Consider the following 19119-nt stretch of genomic DNA (forward strand, 5'->3'; position numbering starts at 1 on the left):
CACCCAGGTGGGAGGGATCTCCAGCCTGGAGGGGCGAGTTCCCTCTACCCTGGCTGTGGGGGTAAACTAGCCCCCTCCAACACCCAAGTGGGAGGCGTCTCCAGCTTGGAGGGGCGAGTTCTTTGTACCCTGGCTGCAGCTGTATAAGAGCTCCCTTTAACACCCGGGTGGGATGGATCTCCCGCCTGGAGTGGCATATACCCTATACCCTGGCTTCAACGGTATAGGAGCTCCCCCCTGACATCCTGATGGGAGAGGTCTCCCGCCTAGAGTGGCGAGTCCTCTCTACCCTGGCTAAGGTGGTATACAAGCTCCCCAGGACACCCAGGTGGGAGGGGTTTCTTTTCTGGAGAGTGAGTCCTCACTACCCTGCAATAGTGGTATAAGAGCTTCCCTCCCCCCCAACACACAGGTGGTAGGGTTCTCCCGCCTGGAGTGGCGAGTCCCCTTTTCCCTGCCTCTACGGTATATGAGCTCCCCTGACAACCAGGGTTTAGGGGTCTCCCGCCTAGTGGGGCGAGTCCCCTCTCTCCTGGCTGCAGCGGTATAGGAACTCGTCTCCCCCCCCACCCTCCATAGCAAGATAGGAAGAGTCTCCTGCTTGGAGGAGCTAGTACCCTCCACTCTGGCTAATGCAGTATCAAGCTCACGGACACCCAGGAAGGAGGGATCTCCCACCTGGAGGTGCGAATTCACCTCTACCCGGGCTAAGGTGGTCTACAAGCTCCCTGTGACACGCAGGTGAGAGGGGTCTCCCGACTGAAGGGCCAGTCCCCCTTTCCCTGGCTGAAGTGTTATACTAGCTTTCCCTGACAGCCAGGTGGGAGGGGTCTCCCGCCTGAAGGCATGAGTTCCCTCTACACTGGTGTGGCAGTTAAGGACCTCCTTCTGACACCCAGGTGGGAAGTCTCTGGACTGGAGGGGTGAGTCCCTTCTACCCTGGCTGCGGAGTATAAGAGCTCCCCCTGAAAAACTGGTGAGATGTGTGTTCTGCCTGGAGGGACGAGTCCCTTCTACCCTGGCTGCGGTGGTACAGGAGCTCTCCTGACACCCAATTGGGAGGAGTCTCCCGCCAGGAGGCTAGAATCCCTTCTACCCTGCTGCAGCAGTATTGGAGCTCCCCAGGACACCCGGGTGGGAGGGGTCTCCGCCTGGAGGGGCAAGTCCCTGGTACCCTGGCTGCTGCAGTATAGGAGCTTTGCCTGACACCCAGGTGGGAGAGATCTCCTGTCTGGAGGGGCAAGTCGGCTCTACCCTGGCTAAGGTGGTATACAAGCTCCCCACGACACACAGGTGGGAGGGGTCTTCCGCTTTGAAGGGCGTGTCCACTCTATCTTGTCTGCTGTGGTATACGAGCCCCCCCACCCCAGCCATACCCAGGTGGGAGGGGTCTCTTGCTGGAGGGGCGAGCACCTTTACCATGGTTGCCGCGGTATAGGAGCTCCCCCAGACACTCAGGAGGGAGGGGTCTCCCGCCTGGAGGGGCGAGTCCACTCTAACCTGCCTGCAGTGGTATATGAGCTCTCCTCGACACCCAGTTGGGAGGGATGTCCCGCCTAGGGGTGTCCCACCTAGAGGGGCGAGCCCCCCTACCCTGGATTCGGGGATGTAAGAGCTTCCTCCAGACACCGAAGTCGGAGGAGTCTCCCTCATGGAGAGGCTATACCCTTCTACCCTGGCTTGGGAGGGAGACTACACCTAGGTGGGAGAGGTCTCTCTCTTTGGAGGGGTGAATCCACTCTACCCTGGCTGTGGCGCTAAGGAGCTCCCCTGACACTCCAGTGGGAAGGGTGTCCTGGCTGGAGGGGAGAGTCCCCCCTACCCTGGCTGCTGCTGTGTACATGCTCTCCAGACACCCAGGTGGGAGGGAACTTTCGCCTGGAGGGGCAAGTCATCTCTACCCTGGCTAAGGCGGTATGCAAGCCCCCCCCCACTCAGGTAAGAGGGGTCTCCAGCTGGAGTCGCGAGTCCCTTCTACCCTGGCTGGTGCTCTATAAGAGCTCCAGGAACACCCAGGTTGGAGGAGTCTCCCACCTAAAGAGGCGAACCTCTCTACCCTGGCTGTGGCAGTATAGGAGCTCTCCCTGGCACCCAGGTGGGAGGGTCCCCCTCCTGTAGGGGCGAGTCCCCTGTACCCTGACTGCGGAGTTATTCGAGCTCCCACCAACACCCATATGGGATGGGTCATCCGAGTGGAGGGGCTAGTCCCCTCTACCCTGGCTGCGGAGGTATAGGAGCTCTGCTGGACACCCAGGTGGGAGGTCTCTCCCACCTGTAGAGGTCAGTCCCCACTCTCCTGGCTGTAGCGGTATATGAACTCCCCCTCCAGGTGGGAGGGGTCGCCCGCTTGGAGGGGCAATTCCCCTCTACCCTGGCTGCGACAGTATATAAGCTCCCCTGTACACCCAGGTGGGTGGTGTCTCCTTCCTGGAGTGGTGAGTCCCCTCTATCCTGCCTGAGGTGGCATATGAGCTCCCCTGACATCCAGGTGTGAGGGGTCTCCCGCCTAGTGGGGCGAGTCCCCGCTATCCTGGATGCGGTGGTACACGAGCTCCCCCTTCAAGACCAAGAAGGGAGGGTCTCATGCCTGGAGGGGCGATTCCCCTCCACCCTGGTGGTATACAAGCTCCTCCAAAACACAGGTGGGAGGGGTCTCCCGATTGGAGGTGCAAGTCCCCTCTACCCTGGTTTCAGAGGAATACAAGCTCCTCCGGACACCACGTGGGATAGGTCTCCCGCTTGGAGGGGCGAGTCCCCTCTACTTTGGCTGATGCCTTACAAGAGTTCCCAGGACAACCAGCTGGGAGGGGTCTTCCGCGTGCAGTGGTGAGTCCCCTCTACCCTGGCTGTGGCGGTATACGAGCTGCCACCCCATACCGGGATGAGAGGGGTCTCGCGCCTGAAGGGGCGATTTCCCTCTATCCTGGCTGCGGTGGGATAGGAGCTCCCCCCCCCCAACACCCAAGTGAAACTGTTCTCCCTCCTGGAGGGGCCAGACCATTCTACCCAGCTGCTATTGTATACTATCCCCCCCCCCCACACACACACCTAGGTAGGAGGGGTCTCCCGCCTAGAGGGGTGAGTCACCTATACCCTGGCTAAGGCATAATACAAGTTCGCCCTGACATCACTGTGGGAGGGGTCTCTCGCCTAGAGGAGCAAGTCCCCTCTACCCTGGCTGCAGAGGTATAAGAGCTCCCCCTGACACCCTGGTGGGAGGGGTCTCCCGCCTGGAGGGATGAGTCTCCTCTACCATGGCTGCGGCGGTAATCGAGCTCCCCGACACCCAGGTGAGAGGGGTCTTTCGCCTGGTGCGGGGAGTCCCTGGCTGTAGCGGTATAGGAGCTCCCCCTGATACCCAGGTGGAAGGGGTCTCCCGCGTGGAGAGCGAGTCTCCTTTACCCTAGCTGCGGTGGTAATTGAGCTCCCCGACACCGAGATGAGAGGGGTCTCCCACCTGGAGGGGCGAGTTCCCTCTACCCTGGCTGCAGGGGAATACAAGCTCCCCCAGACACCAATATGGGAGGGGTCCCTAGCCTAGAGGGGCGAGTCCTTTGTAACCTGGCTAAGGTGGTATACATGCTCCCCGCGACACCCAGGTGGGAGGGGTCTCCTGCATGGAGGGGCGAGTCCCCGCTACCCTGGCTGCAGCGGTATATGAGCCCCCCGCCCACCCAGGTGGGAGGGGTCTCCCGACCGGAGAGGTGAGTCCCCTCTACCATGGGTGTTGCTATATGAGCTCTCCCTGACACCTGGTGGGAGGAGTCTCCTGCCTGGTGGGGCAAGTACCCTCTACCCTAGTTTTGGTGGTATTAGAGCTCCCAGGTGGAAGGCGTCTGCCGCCAGGAGGGGCGATTCCCTTCTAAGCTGGCTAAGGTTGTATATAAGCTCCACAGGATACCCAGGTGGGAAGGTGTCCTGCCTGGATGGGCAAGTCTCCGCTACCTTGGCTGTGGCGGTATAGGTGCTCCCCCCACACCCAGGTTAGAGGGATCTCTTGACTGGAGGGGCGAGTCCCCTCTACCCTGGCTGCAGCAGTATTGGAGCTTCCCCTGACACCCAGGTGGGAGGGGTCTCCCGCTTGGAAGGACGAGTCCCCTCTACTTTGGCTGGTGCCCTATAAGGGCTCTCTGGACATCCAGGTGGGAGGAGTCTTCTGCCTGCAGGAGCGAACCCCTCTACTCTGGCTGTGGCAGTATACGAGACACCCTGGTGGGAGGGGTCTCCCTCCTATAGGGGCGAGTTTCCTCTACCCTGGCTGCAGCGGTATTCAAGCTCCCCCTATCAAACAGGTGGGAGGGTTCTCCCAACTGGAGGGGCGAGTCCCTGCTACCCTGGCTGCAGCAGTATATGAGACCCCCCCCCCCACCCATGTTGGAGGGGACTCCTGCCTGGAGGAACGAATTGCCTCTACTAGGGCTGCTGGGGTATACCAGCTCCCATAACACCTAGGTGGGAGGGGTCCCCCCTCCTGGAGGGTTCAGTCCGCTCTACCTTGGCTGTGGTGGTATAGGAGCTCCACTGGACACCCACGTGGGAGGGGTCTTCCGCCTGGAGGGATGACCGCTCTACCCTAGCTGCAGCAGTGTACAAGCTCCCCTAAACACCCATGTGGGAGGGGTCTACCGCCCAGAGTGGCGAGTCTCCTCTACCCTGGCTGCGGCGGTGTATGAGCTCCACCAGACACCCAGGTGGGAGGGTCTCCCGCGTGGAGGGGAAAGTCCCCTCTATTCTGGCTGAGGCGGTATAGGAGCACCCCCGACGCTCACATTAGAAGGGTCTCTTGACTGGGGAGGTGAGTCCCCTCTACCCTGGCTGCAGAGGTATTCGAGCTTCCCCCAACACCCAGGTGGGAGGGGTCTCCCGTCTGGAGGTGCAAGTCCCCTCTCCCCTGGCTGCAGCAGTATATGAGATCCATCAACAACCAAGGGGGGGGGGGGCTCCGGCCTGGTGTTAGGAGTCCTCTCTACACTGGCTGCTGCGGTATACAAGCTCCTCCAGACACCCAGGTAAGAGGGATCTCCCGCATGGAGGGGCAAGTCCCTTCTAAGCTGGCTGCTGCGGTATACAAGCTCCCCCGGAAACCCAAGTTGCGGGGGGGGGGGGGTCTCCCGCCTGGAAGGGCGAACCTCTCTACTTTGGCTGGTGCCCTATCAAAGCTCCCTGGACACCCAGGTGGGAGGGGTCTCCCGCCTGCAGGGATGAAACCCTCTGCCCTGAATGTAGTGGTATAGGAGCTCCCCCCCCCCCCACGCACCCTGGTGGGAGGGTCTCCCAACTGGAGGGCCGATTCCCCTTTACCCTGGCTGCGAAGGTATAGGAGCTCCCCTGACACCCAGATGGGAGGGGTATCTCCCATGGAGGGGCGAGTCCTTGTTACCCTGGCTGCTGAGGTATATGAGCCTCCCCCCCACCCCCACGTTTACACCCAGGTGGGAGGGGTTTCCCGCCTAGAGTGGTGAGTTCGTTCTACCATGGATGTTGCAGATAGGAGCTCCCCTGACACCCAGGTGAGAGTGGTCTCTTGACTGGAGGGGCGAGTCCCCCCCACACTGGCTGGCGGTAAAGGAGCTCCCCCTGAACACCCAGGCGGGAGGGGTTTCCCTCCTGGAAGGGCGATTCCCCTCAACCCTAGCTGCAGTGGTATAGGAGCTCCCCGCCGCCCCCCAACCCCGCGACACCCAGGGGGGAGGGGTCTCCCGCGAGTCCCCTGTATCATGATGAGGAGGTATACAAGCTCACCCAGATACCCAGGGGGAGGGGTCTACCGCCTGGTGGGGTGATTCTCCTCTACTTTGGCTGGTGCCATATAAGAACTCCCAGGACACCCAGGTGGGAGGGGTCTCCTGCCTTGAGGGGCGAGTCTCCTCTACTTTGGTGGTGATGTAAGAGCTCCCTGGACACACTGGTGGGAGGGGTCTCCCTGGCTGAGGCGGTATTGGAGCTTCCCCCCCACACACACACAACCAGGTGGGAGGGGTCTCCCGCCTGGAGCAACAAGTCCCCTGTACCCTGGCTTCGGCGGTATACAAGCTCCCCCAGACACCCAGGTGGGAAGGGTCTCCCGCATGGAGGGGCAATTCCCCTCGACCCTGGCTAAGGCGATATACAACTTAGCCCTGAGCCACAGGTGGGAGGGGTCTACCGCCTGCAGGGGCGTGTCCCCTCTACTTTGGCTGGTGCCCTATAAGAGCTCCCTGGACACCCAGGTGGGAGGGGTCTCCCGCCTGCAGGGGCGAACTCCTCTACCCTAGCTGTGGCAGTATAGGAGTTCCCCCCGCCCCACACACCCTGGTGAAAGGGATCTCCCGCCTGTAGGGGCGAGCCTCCTCTACCCTGGCTGCGGAGGTACAGGAGCTTCCGAAACACCCAGGTTAGAGGGTTCTCTTGACTGGAGGAGTGAGTCCCCTCTATCCTGGCTGCAGGAGTATTGCAGCTTTCCCTGACACCCAGGTGGGAGGGGTCTCCTGTCTGGAAGGACGAGTCCCCTCTACTTTGGCTGGTGACTTTAAGGGCTCCCTGGACACCCAGGTGGGAGTGGTCTTCCTCCTGCAGGGGCAAAACCCTCTATCCTGGCTGTCGCAGTATAGGAGCTCCCCCAGACACCCTGGTGGGAGGGGTCTCCCGCCTATAGGGGCAAGTCCCCTCTACCCTGGCTGCGGAGGTACAGGAGCTTCCGCAACACCCAGGTGGGAGGGGTCTCTCCCCCGGAGGGGTCTTCACCTGGAGAGGCGAGTCCCCGCTAACCTGGCTGTGGCCTTATACAAGATCCCCCAGACACCCAGGTGGGTGGGGCCCCCCGCCTGGAGGCGCGGGTACCCTCTACCCTGCATGTGGAGGTATGTGAATTCCCTCAGACATCCAGGTGAAAGGGGTCTCCCGCCTGGAAGGGTGAGTCCTTGTTACCCTGGCTGCACCTGTATAGGAGCTCCCCCCTACAAACCCAGGTGGGAGGGGTATCTTGCCTGGAGGAGCCAGTCTGCTCTACCCAGGCTGCAGAGGTATAAGAGCTCCCACAAACAACCATGTCCCTTTCATTCACCTAGGCCCAGGTGCTAGCTCTTGGCTCTCCATTACTGGGCCCAGCTCCTTTCTTGAGCCCCTGGATGCCCTTCTTGAGGACCCTGTCCCTGTCCCTTGGTTTCAGGCCCCTTTTGCTGGCCCCCTCCTGTGATCCCCTCTGTTCCCCTTATGCTGAGGTATCCTGGCACTCTGCACAGACCCTCTGCTCCTCCACTTCTTTCTAGCCTGGGCTCCTCAAATGGGTCCTGGCTGCCCACCGACCCCACCCCAAACTCTGTACCACAGATATCACCCCACAGTGCCAGTTTTGCCCCTCCTTTGGTCCAGAACCCTCTCTGAGGATCTACTCACCTGGGGCAGAGGAGTGGAATCTGCTGGTCTCTGCAACCTGAATGCTCCCAGTGGGAAACACAGCCCTGCCTGTCAGAGTCCAGCTCCAACAGGGGGTCTCAGGAGACTAAAGGATGGTGAGGAGTCAGCCAAAGGGGGTGGAGAAACAACACAGACACCAAAGTGAAGGTGCTGAATCCCAATCTTTACTTGTGAAGTTAATCATATATACTTTTCATTTTGGCAGGCTCACAGTACTTTGTGGTTACAAAACAGGAATCATTATTCAAAGAAACAAAGTATTACGTAGCTACAATTAGAATAGAAGAATGTATCTTATGCATAAGCAAGTATTTTTCCTTTCAGTTCGCATTTTGCTTTGAGCTGTTTCTGCTTAGTTAACTTTTAATAATAGTTAGAAATGTCCCAGACTATTAGCCTATACCTTGACTATTCTTTCTTGACTTACTGATTGGAACCGGTCCCACGGTTATGGCAAGTGGTTAACTTGAAAAGAGAGGCTATTAATTTTAATCAAACAAGAGTAAGAGCACAAACCATTGTGCACAAGAACAAGAACAAGTTGCCCAGTACTAAGAACTAATCTGTCTTCTTAACATTAATTCTTCTTCTCTAGATTTTAATTTAATTTCTCAAAAACTTCCTTGACAGGAATACAGGAATACAGGGAGCTTTTCATTAAACATTAACAATTTATGCTCCACAGCCGAATCATTGCATTTAGAGCAAACAGATCTATTCTTTAGAAGTAGTTGCATTAATTGGGAAAGTCATGTTTTTTCCCTTCATACTTAATGGTCATATGAGAAGTCGCAAATATACTTATTAAAGGAATACAAAAACAAACCAGCCCATTCCAAGAAACATACTGCGCTCCTCCAGAGGATGGTTGCCTTGTGCCATCCACCTCAGTAGGGCCTTGCCATTGCCTGAGTCAGGGGAGGGGTGCAGCATTTCCCCCTTTTTTATTTTTTAATTTAAGGTGTTCGATTTGGATGGAGATGCTTCTGATTGATTTCCAGACAAGTCTGAAGAGGACTGGAAGAATGAGACAAACAAGAACAATGAATAAAAAGCCAAAACCAATATTAATCATATATGACCACCAAGTACTATTGGAAATAGTTTTTTTTGTACATTATTGTATAAATCTGCAGCAAAATCAGCTGTAGAGTCAGTAGATAAATAAGCCTTACTTATATATTTTACTTGTTGTTGTAAATCTTGTATATTGGGGCCTATTTCAGTTTTATTCCAAATCCCTAATAAATGAGTTTGTACTTGATTCCATCCATATTTAGTTTGATTATATTTTAAGGGATTAACACAGATCCATTTGAAATTAGCATGACATTTGGTTGTCATTTGAGTTTTTATATTTTGAATCTGGTTTCTTACATATAATAAAGCTTCCTCTAAGGCATTAATTTGGGCCTCTAATTTCTTATCTATTTTTTCTTGAATAGCTAATGCTAATGAAGCATTATGAGATAAATCATTAACATGATGAGCAGTATGAATTTCTTTAACTAAAGCTGTAGTAGATAAAGCTAAAGAAGTAATAATTCCTCTTAATGCTGTAATTCCTAAAATTAATGCCACAACAAATCACTTAGGTCTAATTAGTTCATTAAATTTCTTAAGAATTTGTGACCAATCATCATTAAGAAGGACAGGAATCATTACATAGGAAAGCAGATGTATAATTATAAAAATAGTGTAGTTTTTTGGAAGATTAGCATGTACACAATTAGTTAACACACATTGATCACAGGAAATAGAATAAACACTATTATTATGATTAATTATCAAGGTATTATTTTTACCTACTAAAATAGCAGGAGGAGCATTAATGCAAGCACGAATATTGAAAGGTTCTGGAGTTTTACCAGGTCTGGTTAAAAGAATCATATTAGTAGCTGCAATTAATCTAAAGAGATCTGGGAACTATGAAACCTTTCCATTAGGGAGCTCACTCTGAAACTTGAGAGTGACCCAACCAGGTGAGAACAATCTATGGATAGGAAAACTTGTATACATTCCTTCAGTATGATTAAATTTTTGAGACTTAGTCTTAAAATAATTTTTATAATCAAAATGAGGGGCAGAATCAGACCAATCATAGATCTTAACATCTGAAGACACAGGCTTAAGGACTTGTGCCCTTTGCATAAATCCTTTGAAACCAATGAGGAAATTCTTCCCAAGGATGAATCATATTATTCCAATAAAAATATTTTTCGTTATTTTTAAATCTACATGGATCAATGGCTTTGGGTAATGTCTTATTAACATAGGTTTCATTAACTATATAATATCCTAAAGAAACCATTTCAAGGAGCCAAAGGCTCCTCCTTTTATCATCCATGTCTGGGAAGCCAGGAGGGCAATCAGTAAAATATTGCCTATAATTAATAGGCATACACCATTGAGGGATGAATTTATTATCAATAGCAAAGCAAATAGGAGTCTCTTCTATTAAACCCTTGAAATTAATATTATAAGGTATCTTATGAGGAATAAGGGATTCAGAAATCCCTCCTAACAAATCAGAATTATCAGTAAACACCTTAATATTAAGTTTTCCCCAATCAGTAACTCTTAAAAGTGGAGGATCAGGAAAATAAGACCAATAAGATTGATTAGCAGAAATCAGTGATACTTGACAGGATAAGAGTGCTAGCATAGCAAGAAACACTTTTTCAGGAGAGGCAAAGGCACCTTGGCTAACAACCAAGTTTTATGCCTGACTGGTCAGATGTTTTATTTGACCCCAGGAAGGTAATTTTGATGTTAATGTTGCTCGTGCCTGTTGAGGAGAGTGAAGATAAAGATTAGTCATGTCTTCAGCAAGTTTTTCATCCTCGGTCAATGGTGTCCTTGGGTATGGCTGGGGGAGGAACCTCCACCTGTGATATGGGTGAGTCATAATGTCTGATGAGTTGATCTGGAATCACAAAGGTGAAGTAGCGTCCTGTGGAAACACACAAGCATATCCTTGGCCCGATGTTAAGAGAATATCAGGTCCTTTCCATTGTCCAGTAAGAAGATCTTTTTTAAAGAATTTTTTTAGTTGTTGATTGACCTTTATTTATTTACTTATATGTGGTGCTGAGAATCGAACCCAGTGCCTCACACATGCTAAGAAAGCACTCTACCAACTGAACCACACCACCAGCCCCAGTAAGAAGAAAAAGAAAAAACTAAAGGTTTTTGAGTTACTGTTTGTTCAGACCAATTTCATTGCATTGGAGTTAATTTAGAATCATTTACATTTAAATGATTAATGACAAATAGAGCATGTTGAAGAATCGATGAGGAGAGGAATAATGTAGTTCCCCCTCTCTTAATTTATTAATTTGAGATTTTAAGGTCTGATGAGCTCTTTTCACTATGGCTTGTCCTTGTGGGTCATAGGGGATGCCTGTGGAATGAACTATGTTAAGTGTCTGACACAGGTGTTTAAAGGTTTTTGGAATATAAGCAGGAGCATTGTCTGTCTTAATATAAAGAGGTAATCCCATATATGCAAAGGAGGCAAAAAGATTTTGGGCAATATCCTTATAAGCTTCTCCAGTGTGGGCTGTAGCAAAAATAACATGTGAGAAAGTATCCACACAAACATGAACAAAAGATAACTTTCCAAACTCTTGAATATGAGTAACATCCATCTGCCATAATTTGTTGGGTAATAAATGCCTAGGGTTGACACCCATCTGTGGAGAAGGAAAGTGAGTAAGACAGATTTGACATTGTTTAACAATTTGTCTTTTTCTTTAGTTATATGAAACTGTGCTCCAAAGAGCAGCAGAATTTTGATGATGTAATTGATGATCTTTAGTAGCTTGTTCAATAACGTTATAAACAGTCCTAATTAATAAATCAGCTTTAGCATTTCCTGCCACTAAAGGTCCAGATAAGTTAGAATGTCCTGTAATATGTCCAATAAAAAATTTATAGGAGGGGCTGGGGATGTGGCTCAAGCGGTAGCACGCTCGCCTGGGATGCGTGCGGCCCGGGTTCGATCCTCAGCACCACATACCAACAAAGATGTTGTGTCCGCCAAGAACTAAAAAATAAATATTAAAAATTCTCTCTCTCTCTCTCTCTCTCTCTCTCTCTCTCTCTCTCTCCTCTCTCACTCTTTCTAAAAAAAAATTTATAGGATCTCTCTAATGTTGTTTTTTTGTAATTTTTGTAATATATTAACAATTGATGAATGAGAGGACATGGAAGATGTTTCTATGGCAGGAAAGAGATTAACTATATATTGGGAATCAGTATAAAGATTAAAAGGATGTGTAACCTTTTCAAAAGCAGTTATAACAGCAATTAATTCTGTCCTTTGAGCAGAGGTTTCAGTTGTTTGTTGGACAATTGGCTCTTGGTCATCTATAATAGTTAACAGCTATTCCATTAGAGGATCCATCTGTAAAAATTAGAGAAGCCTGATCGAGGGGCACATGAGAAAAGTTTTTAGGAAAAATATTATTTACCTTAGTCATAAAATGTAGTAATGGGTGGTTAGGCAAGTGAAACAATATTTCTCCATAGAATTCCTGTAATGCTATAGGCCATTTACCATTAACATTTAATAAGAAATCCAATTGTTCTTTTTTTTATATGGAATAATAATGGAGGATGGATCTCATCCAAAGAGCTCTCTACTTTGGAGTCTACCTTTAAAAATTAATGATGATACCTGGGAGGGATATGAAATATTAATCTTTTTTGGAGTAGAAGGCAAATGAATCCATTCTAAAGGATCATCCTGCCATAGGCATCCAGTAGGAGTGTGTGAAGTCTGTAAGATTATTAACATCCAGGGCTTATTATAGTCTATTTGTTGTAAGTAATGATCTGAAATAGCCTTTTCCACCTTAGATAAAGCCTTCTTTCCCTCAGGAGATAATTGTCTAGGTGAATTTGGATTTGAATCTCTTTGTAAAATTTCAAATAAAGGTTTAAGGTCTGCAGTGGTTAATTCTAAGTAAGGCCTATCCAATTAATATCCCCAAGAAGTTTTTGAAAGTCCTTTAAAGTACGTAAAAAATCAACCCTAATCTGTATTTTTTGAGAAGTTATATTGTTGGAATTAATTAATCTTCCTAGTTTAGAGAAAGGAGCTTGAGTGTGAATTTAATCAGGGGCAATTTTTAATCCCCAGTCTTGTAAACTTGTAATCATAAAATTAAATATTTGTTAGAGTATCAAATAATCAGCAGGAGCTAATAAAATATCATCATATAATGAATTATATATACAAATGGAAACTTATTTCTTGTGGAGACTAAGGCTGCATCAACAAACTTTTGACATAAGGTGGGGCTATTTTTCATTCCCTGAGCAAAACTTTCCATTGAAATCTTTGATAAGGTCTTTATAAATTTGGGGAAGGCAGACTAAAAGCAAAACCTTTACAATCCTGTTTGGCTAAAGGAATTGTAAAGAAGCAATCTTATAAGTCTATCACCACTATGTTATGATCTTTAGGTATAGCAGTAGGAGATGGGAGACCCAGTTGTAGTTTCCATAGTCTTATTTATAGCTCTAAGGAGGCTCTGGAGACATAGAAACTAACAAATTGGGTGGCCAATCAGAGTTATGATATCAAGGTGCAGCCCCCTCTAAGTCCTCCTGATCTTGAGGAGAAAGTTGTTCGTCCTCCTCTTCATCCCCTTGTTCATCATCAGAATGATAATGTTGAGAGGATGTAGTTTTATAATCTCTAGATGTAGCAGCAGCCCCAATTAAGGGGGTTTGTTCAGACTCGGTCACTTGCTGAGTCAAACAAACTGCCTCATGGGTTGGATCCAAAGCATCTTTAAAAACATTCCATAATGCAAAAGCATCGACAGGAATCTTTTCTGGCCCACGATGATCATAGTAGACCTTCATATCTTTACCTAGTTTTTTCCATGTTTCTAAATTTAGGGTTCCTTCCTCAGGGAACCAAGGATAGCATTCTTGAACAAAATGAAAAAAATGTCTTAACTGCTTAGAAGAAACTGAAATGCCCCGTTTATGGAGCATATGCTTAGCTATTTCAATAAAGAGTCCTCTTTCTTTAGACTCATTATGGCCCATGACTTCTCAAAATAAGTTCTCTGATTACTTACCCTTCACTTACTTAGCACCTCGCTAAGGGGTCTGCAGCACCCTAGGTAAGAATCCTATCCTCACCTGAAAACTTCTCAATGAAATGAATGCATCAGACTTACAGACTTACCGATCGTCCCTGTTCGGGGCATCAGATGTTGGAGTCCAGCTCTGGCAGAAAGTCTCAGGAGATGAACAGATGGTGAGGAGTTGGCGAAAGGGGGTGGAGAAACAACACAGACACAAAAGTGAAGGTGCTGAATCCCAATCTTAATTTGTGAAGTTAATCATATACACTTTTCATTTTGGCAGGCTCACAGTATTTTGTGGTTACAAAACAGGAATCATTATTCAAAGAAACAAAATATTATAAAATTATTAAAATATTATAAAATATTATAAAACAAAATATTAGAAAAGAAGAATGTATTTTGGCTTCTGCATAAGCAACCATTTTTCCTTTCAGTTCGAGTTTTGCTTTGAGCTCTTTCTGCTTAGTTAGCTTTTAATAATAGTTAGAAAGGTCCCAGACTATTGGCCTATACCTTGACTATTCTTTCTTGACTTACTGACTAGAACTGGCACCACAATTATGGCAAGTGGTTAACTTGAAAAGAGAGGCTACTTTTAATCAAACAAGAGTAAGAGCACCAAACCATTGTGCACAAGAAGAAGAACAAGTTGCCAGTACTAAGCACTAATCTGTCTTCTTAAATTTTTCTTCTCTAGATTTTAATTTAATTTCTCAAAAACTTCCTGACTGTTTTTCCTACAGGGGGTTTCTCATTAAACATTAACAATTTATGTTCCATCTAACTTTTACATTTCCAATAATTAAAACATAAGGAGATTGGACACAAGCTCGTAAGCCATAGCAAGATCCCTCTTTACAGTTCTTGCCGACAAATTTTGGTAAAGGTTTATCTGTAAAATGTAAATACTCTGAGGCAGTGATTAAATGCCAAATATCTCTTTGAACACCTCCTTCACTATAAGTCAAAATATTACTAACAAATCCTGCAGGTGTCATAGCAGAATCTCTTTGTAATTGTCTCTTATCAATTTTTGGAGACCAGTCTAAAATATACCCACTAGCTTTAGACACCTTATGTTGTACAGGAAAGGTATTTACACAATCCATCCATTTAGGAAAGGTGCCAATTTCAATTGTAGAACTATTTGGACAGTGGGGTATCTGTGGAGGTTTTGTAGAAATGACTGGCTTGTTATGGGAAAGTCCCATCTTAATTACTGATCTAGTATTAGGTTTTAAGTCCCCATAAATAGAATTATTTGTCAGTCTAGGCCTACCAATCGCTGTCTTTTCTTCGAATGATACTTTCAGACAGCCAGCATGTTTATCATGTGACCAACACAAAGGTAATTGGGCACTGTAGCCAGAATAATTAAATCTAGTCACATGATTGGGAGTAATATGAGTATCTGTAAATCCTCCCATCATGAATGAGTCATTAGTAAATACTGGAATAGATTCTCCAGTCCACACAGCTGGGTGTACCAGGGGTGGATCTGGGAAATATGTCCAGTAAGTGTCCACTTGATTCCCCTTTACCTGACAGCCCAGTAGGGCAATTACTGTCGCTACCATCAAGACTGGGGTCCTGTTCTTTCCTAGGTGTCGAAGTATTTGGGAAGCCTGGGTTGTTAGGTTCTTCACATCTTTCCATGAAATCAGCTTTTCGGCTGGTTCAATCTGGTCTTTCTTCATCTTTTTCCGATATCTCCTCCTTCTGGGTAGTGGCTCCTCCAGGTCGATCCTCAGTCGCTTGAATCTGGGTTCTATCTCCTCCATGTCTGATAGCACGTTCAGGCACCCAAATAGGATGGAAAGCACCTTCTGGGAAGATACAGGCATGGCCTTTTCCCCACATTATTACCGGGTCTGGACCCTTCCATTGACCAGTCTGTAAATCTTTCCACAGAACTCTGCCTAAGGGGCCTGTTACTGAGGGAGACATTTGCCTCTCAGCAGCAGTGTGACCTTCTGTGTCACAGTTTAAAAAATTTAAAACAAACAAGGCATGATTAAGGCTATTTTGGGGAGTCACTATCCTATTCCCCCTTTTAATTTTTGTAATTGAAGCTTAATAGATAAATGAGCTCATTCCACAATGGCTTGACCTTGGGGGTTATAAGGAATTCCTGTTTTATGATTAATTTTAAACTCTTGGCAAAATTGTTGAAAAGAAGAGCTTACGTAAGCTGGAGCATTATCTGTTTTAATCTGCATAGGGCACCCTAAAATGGAAAAGGCTGCTAAGCAATGAGAAATTACATGTTGAGTATTTTCCTTAGTACGTGCTGTGGCAAAAATAAATCTAGAATAAGTGTCCACTATGACATGCACATAACATTGCTTACCAAATTGAGGAATATGAGTTACATCCATTTGCCATATCTGATTTGGTTTTAATCCACGGGGATTTACCCCTGATGACAGGGATGGAGTGTGAATAACACACTTAGGGCATTGGCTTACAATCTGACGAGCTTGTTCTCTAGTAATATTAAATTTTTTACATAAGCTAGAAGCATTTTGATGATGTAAGGAATGGGAAGCTAGTGCACAGTCATACGAAGACATCTGTTGACAAAAAGCTACTAACTTATCAATTTTGTCATTACCTGAAACTAGAGGTCCAGGAAGATTAGTATGGGCACGTATGTGTCCTATGAAACATGGGTACTTTCACATTAGTACTGTCTTTTGTAAATTATGAAATAATTCAAATAACTCCTGGGATGAAGTATACCCAATAACTGAGGTTTCAATATTTTTCGTAACTCCGACAGCATATAAACTGTCAGAATAGATATTTATAGGCTCATTTGAAAAGTAATCTAAGGCACAAATCAGAGCTTGAAGCTCTGCTCTTTGGGCAGAAGTATAAGAAGTTTGTATTACCTCTGTGTGAACACGGCTGAAGAAACCTGCCTTACCGGAGTTGGAACCATCCGTGAACACCGATAAAGCTTCCTCTATTGGATAAGCACGTACAATCTTTGGAAAAATAAGTGACATTAATGATGCAAATTGTACAATCTTATCACGAGGATAATGGCTGTCTATCTGTCCAGGAAAATCTGCAAAGGCTATCTGCCATGAGCTAGAAGTTTGAAAAAGCCAATTAGTCTGTTGAACAGAAAATGGAATAATTATAATATCAGGCTCAGATCCAATTAATTGTAAAATCCTAGTTCTACCTTTAATTACTAATTGAGCTATAGAATCATGAAAAGGAATTAATGTTTTTTGAGGGGAGTGGGATAAATAAATCCACTCAATAACTCCTAATCTTTGCCATATGGCTCCTGTTGGGGTATGCTCAGTTGGAAATATTAATAAATACACTATTTTTTAGGATCTATTCTAGTAAGCTGTGTATTTTTAATTGTATTTTCTACTTTCCTTAAGGCTGTCTTAGCCTCCAAGGTTAGTTGACGTGGAGAGGTTAGAGAAGGATTTCCTTGTAATATCTGAAATAAAGGACTTAACTCAGAAGTAGTTAGTTATAAGGATGGTCTTAGCCAGTTAATATCTCCTAATAGTTTTTGAAAGTCATTAAGGGTACGTAACTCTTTAACTCTTATCTGAAGATTTTGAGGATGGACGGAACGTCCTTGAATTATCTGACCTAGATATTAAAAAGGAGATAGTTTTTGAATTTTTTGAGGAGCTATACATAAACCCATTGCTGTAAGTGAAGTCTCTAACTGAGTAAAAATTTCTGAAAGTACCTCTGGATTAGCATGAGCCAATAATATATCATCCACAAAATGAATAATATATGCATTAGGAAAACTATTTCTTATGGGATCTATCACCTGGTCAACATATTTTTGGCACAGTGTAGGACTATTACGCATTCCCTGAGGAAGTACCTTCCAGCAATATCTTTTAATAGGTTCCTTAAAATTAATTGCTGGGACAGTGAAAGCAAATCTTTCACAATCTTTAGGATGTAACCTTATAGAGAAAAAGCAGTCTTTTAAATATATTACCATCAAGCTATAATCTAAAGGAATGGCTGTGGGGGAGGGAAGTCCTTGCTCTAATGATCCCATAGGCTGAATTGCATGATTTATTGCCCTTAAATCCTGTAGTAATCTCCAATTTCCTGACTTTTTCTTAATAACAAAAATAGGTGTGTTCCAAGGACTAAGCGTTGGTTCAATATGACCACCCTGAAGTTGTTTCTCAACTAATCTATGAATTATTTTAAGTTTTTCCCCTGAGATGGGCCACTGAGAAATCCATATAGGCTCCTCTGTGAGCCACGTGATTTTTTCAGCTGTCTTAGGGATTGGGGAAGTACTTAGGGCCCCTAGGAAAAATTTTGGTTTGGAGCATTTATTAATCTTTGTCGTGGAGACTGGCTTGTAAACAGACATTCTTCCTGAAGGGTCTCCTTATCATCTCCAGGAAAATACCTCTGATTAATTTCCTCAACTGACCTTATAGAATTTGGAGTAACTAATAATAATCCCATTTTGGCTAAAATATCTCTTCCCCATAGGTTAGCTGGTAAAGACTCTAACACATAAGGCTTAAATACTCCACTGTTCCCATCGGAATCTTCCCAACGGAGATAGTTGGCACTTTGAGCAGGCTGTGAAACCTGTCTTATTTCTTCTAGGTTAGCTGGTGCTACATGCAAAGGCCAGTTCCTAGGCCAAAACCTACTGGACAATACCGAGATTTTAGCCCTTGTGTTTATTATTCCTAGGAAATTTTTATTATTAATTTTAAGTTTTAATAAAGGGCGTTCTTGCCGTACTAATTGGGACCAGTATACTTTGTCCGGCGGTTTAGAAACTGAATCTACTGGTAGGTGCCTTTCTGAAACACAAGGCAATAATATTAATTGAGCAAAAGTATCCCTTGGGGTGAGCCTTAAGGCATAATTGGATTTTACAGTAACATATAACTGTCCTTTAAATTGTGAATCTATCACTCCAGGTATTACCTCAATGGTTCCCTCTAATTCATTACGTTCCAAAATCAAACCTACAGTATTATCAGGAAGTGGCCCGAAAATCCCAGTAGGAATTTGTTCTGGCCCCATTTCAGGATTTAGTTCAACTGTCTTTGAAGGTCCTAAGAAAACTGTCTGTGATCTTTGTCCCTGTCCCGGTAAAAATCGCGGACTGTTTTGGTCGGTGCCAGTGACGTCACACTGTGCGACCTCCCCTGGAATTCCCCGGCTCCCGCTAGGAGGGAACGATGGCGGCAAGAAGACGGGCTGATCCTCACCATTTGAATCCTCCGCATGGGGCTGCGAGTTTAAGTTCACATTTTTAACCTTTGGCTTGGCCTTTAGTGCCTTTGTTTTTAAACGGCTTAAAGGAAAGGTAATTAACTTAGCCTCAGGCTGATTTTCCATTTGAATAGACCTAATAGCTCCTTGAATGCCTTTTAAAAGGTCCTCAGGGGGCCATGAACTTTGGCCCATATATTTAAAAAGACAAATTTCTAGAGCCGCCCAAGTTTTCTGTATATTTTCTATGTTTCCAGGTAGTTCATTAGAAAGACAGACTCTCTGTAACTTCTTTCCTAATTTCTCCCAAGTAAGTAAATTTGGAGACTCTTGGTCGCAAAACCAAGGACAATATTCACCTACAATC

General features: G+C 46.3%; 1 long non-coding RNA gene across 1 annotated transcript; it reads right to left on the reverse strand.

The window, feature by feature from the left end:
- Nucleotides 1-7551: 7551 nt before the first annotated feature.
- On the reverse strand, nucleotides 7552-13659 carry LOC308652230. The gene is made up of 3 exons (XR_014022757.1): nucleotides 13604-13659; nucleotides 10184-10348; nucleotides 7552-8412 (listed from the first exon to the last, which is right to left on the reverse strand). It is a non-coding gene; the product is annotated as an uncharacterized lncRNA (long non-coding RNA).
- Between the last annotated feature and the right edge of the window lie 5460 nt (nucleotides 13660-19119).

The sequence above is a fragment of the Spermophilus citellus genome (genome assembly GCF_964194105.1).
Source record: "Spermophilus citellus genome assembly, chromosome: 6".
In the NCBI taxonomy this organism is placed as follows: Eukaryota; Metazoa; Chordata; class Mammalia; order Rodentia; family Sciuridae; genus Spermophilus; species Spermophilus citellus.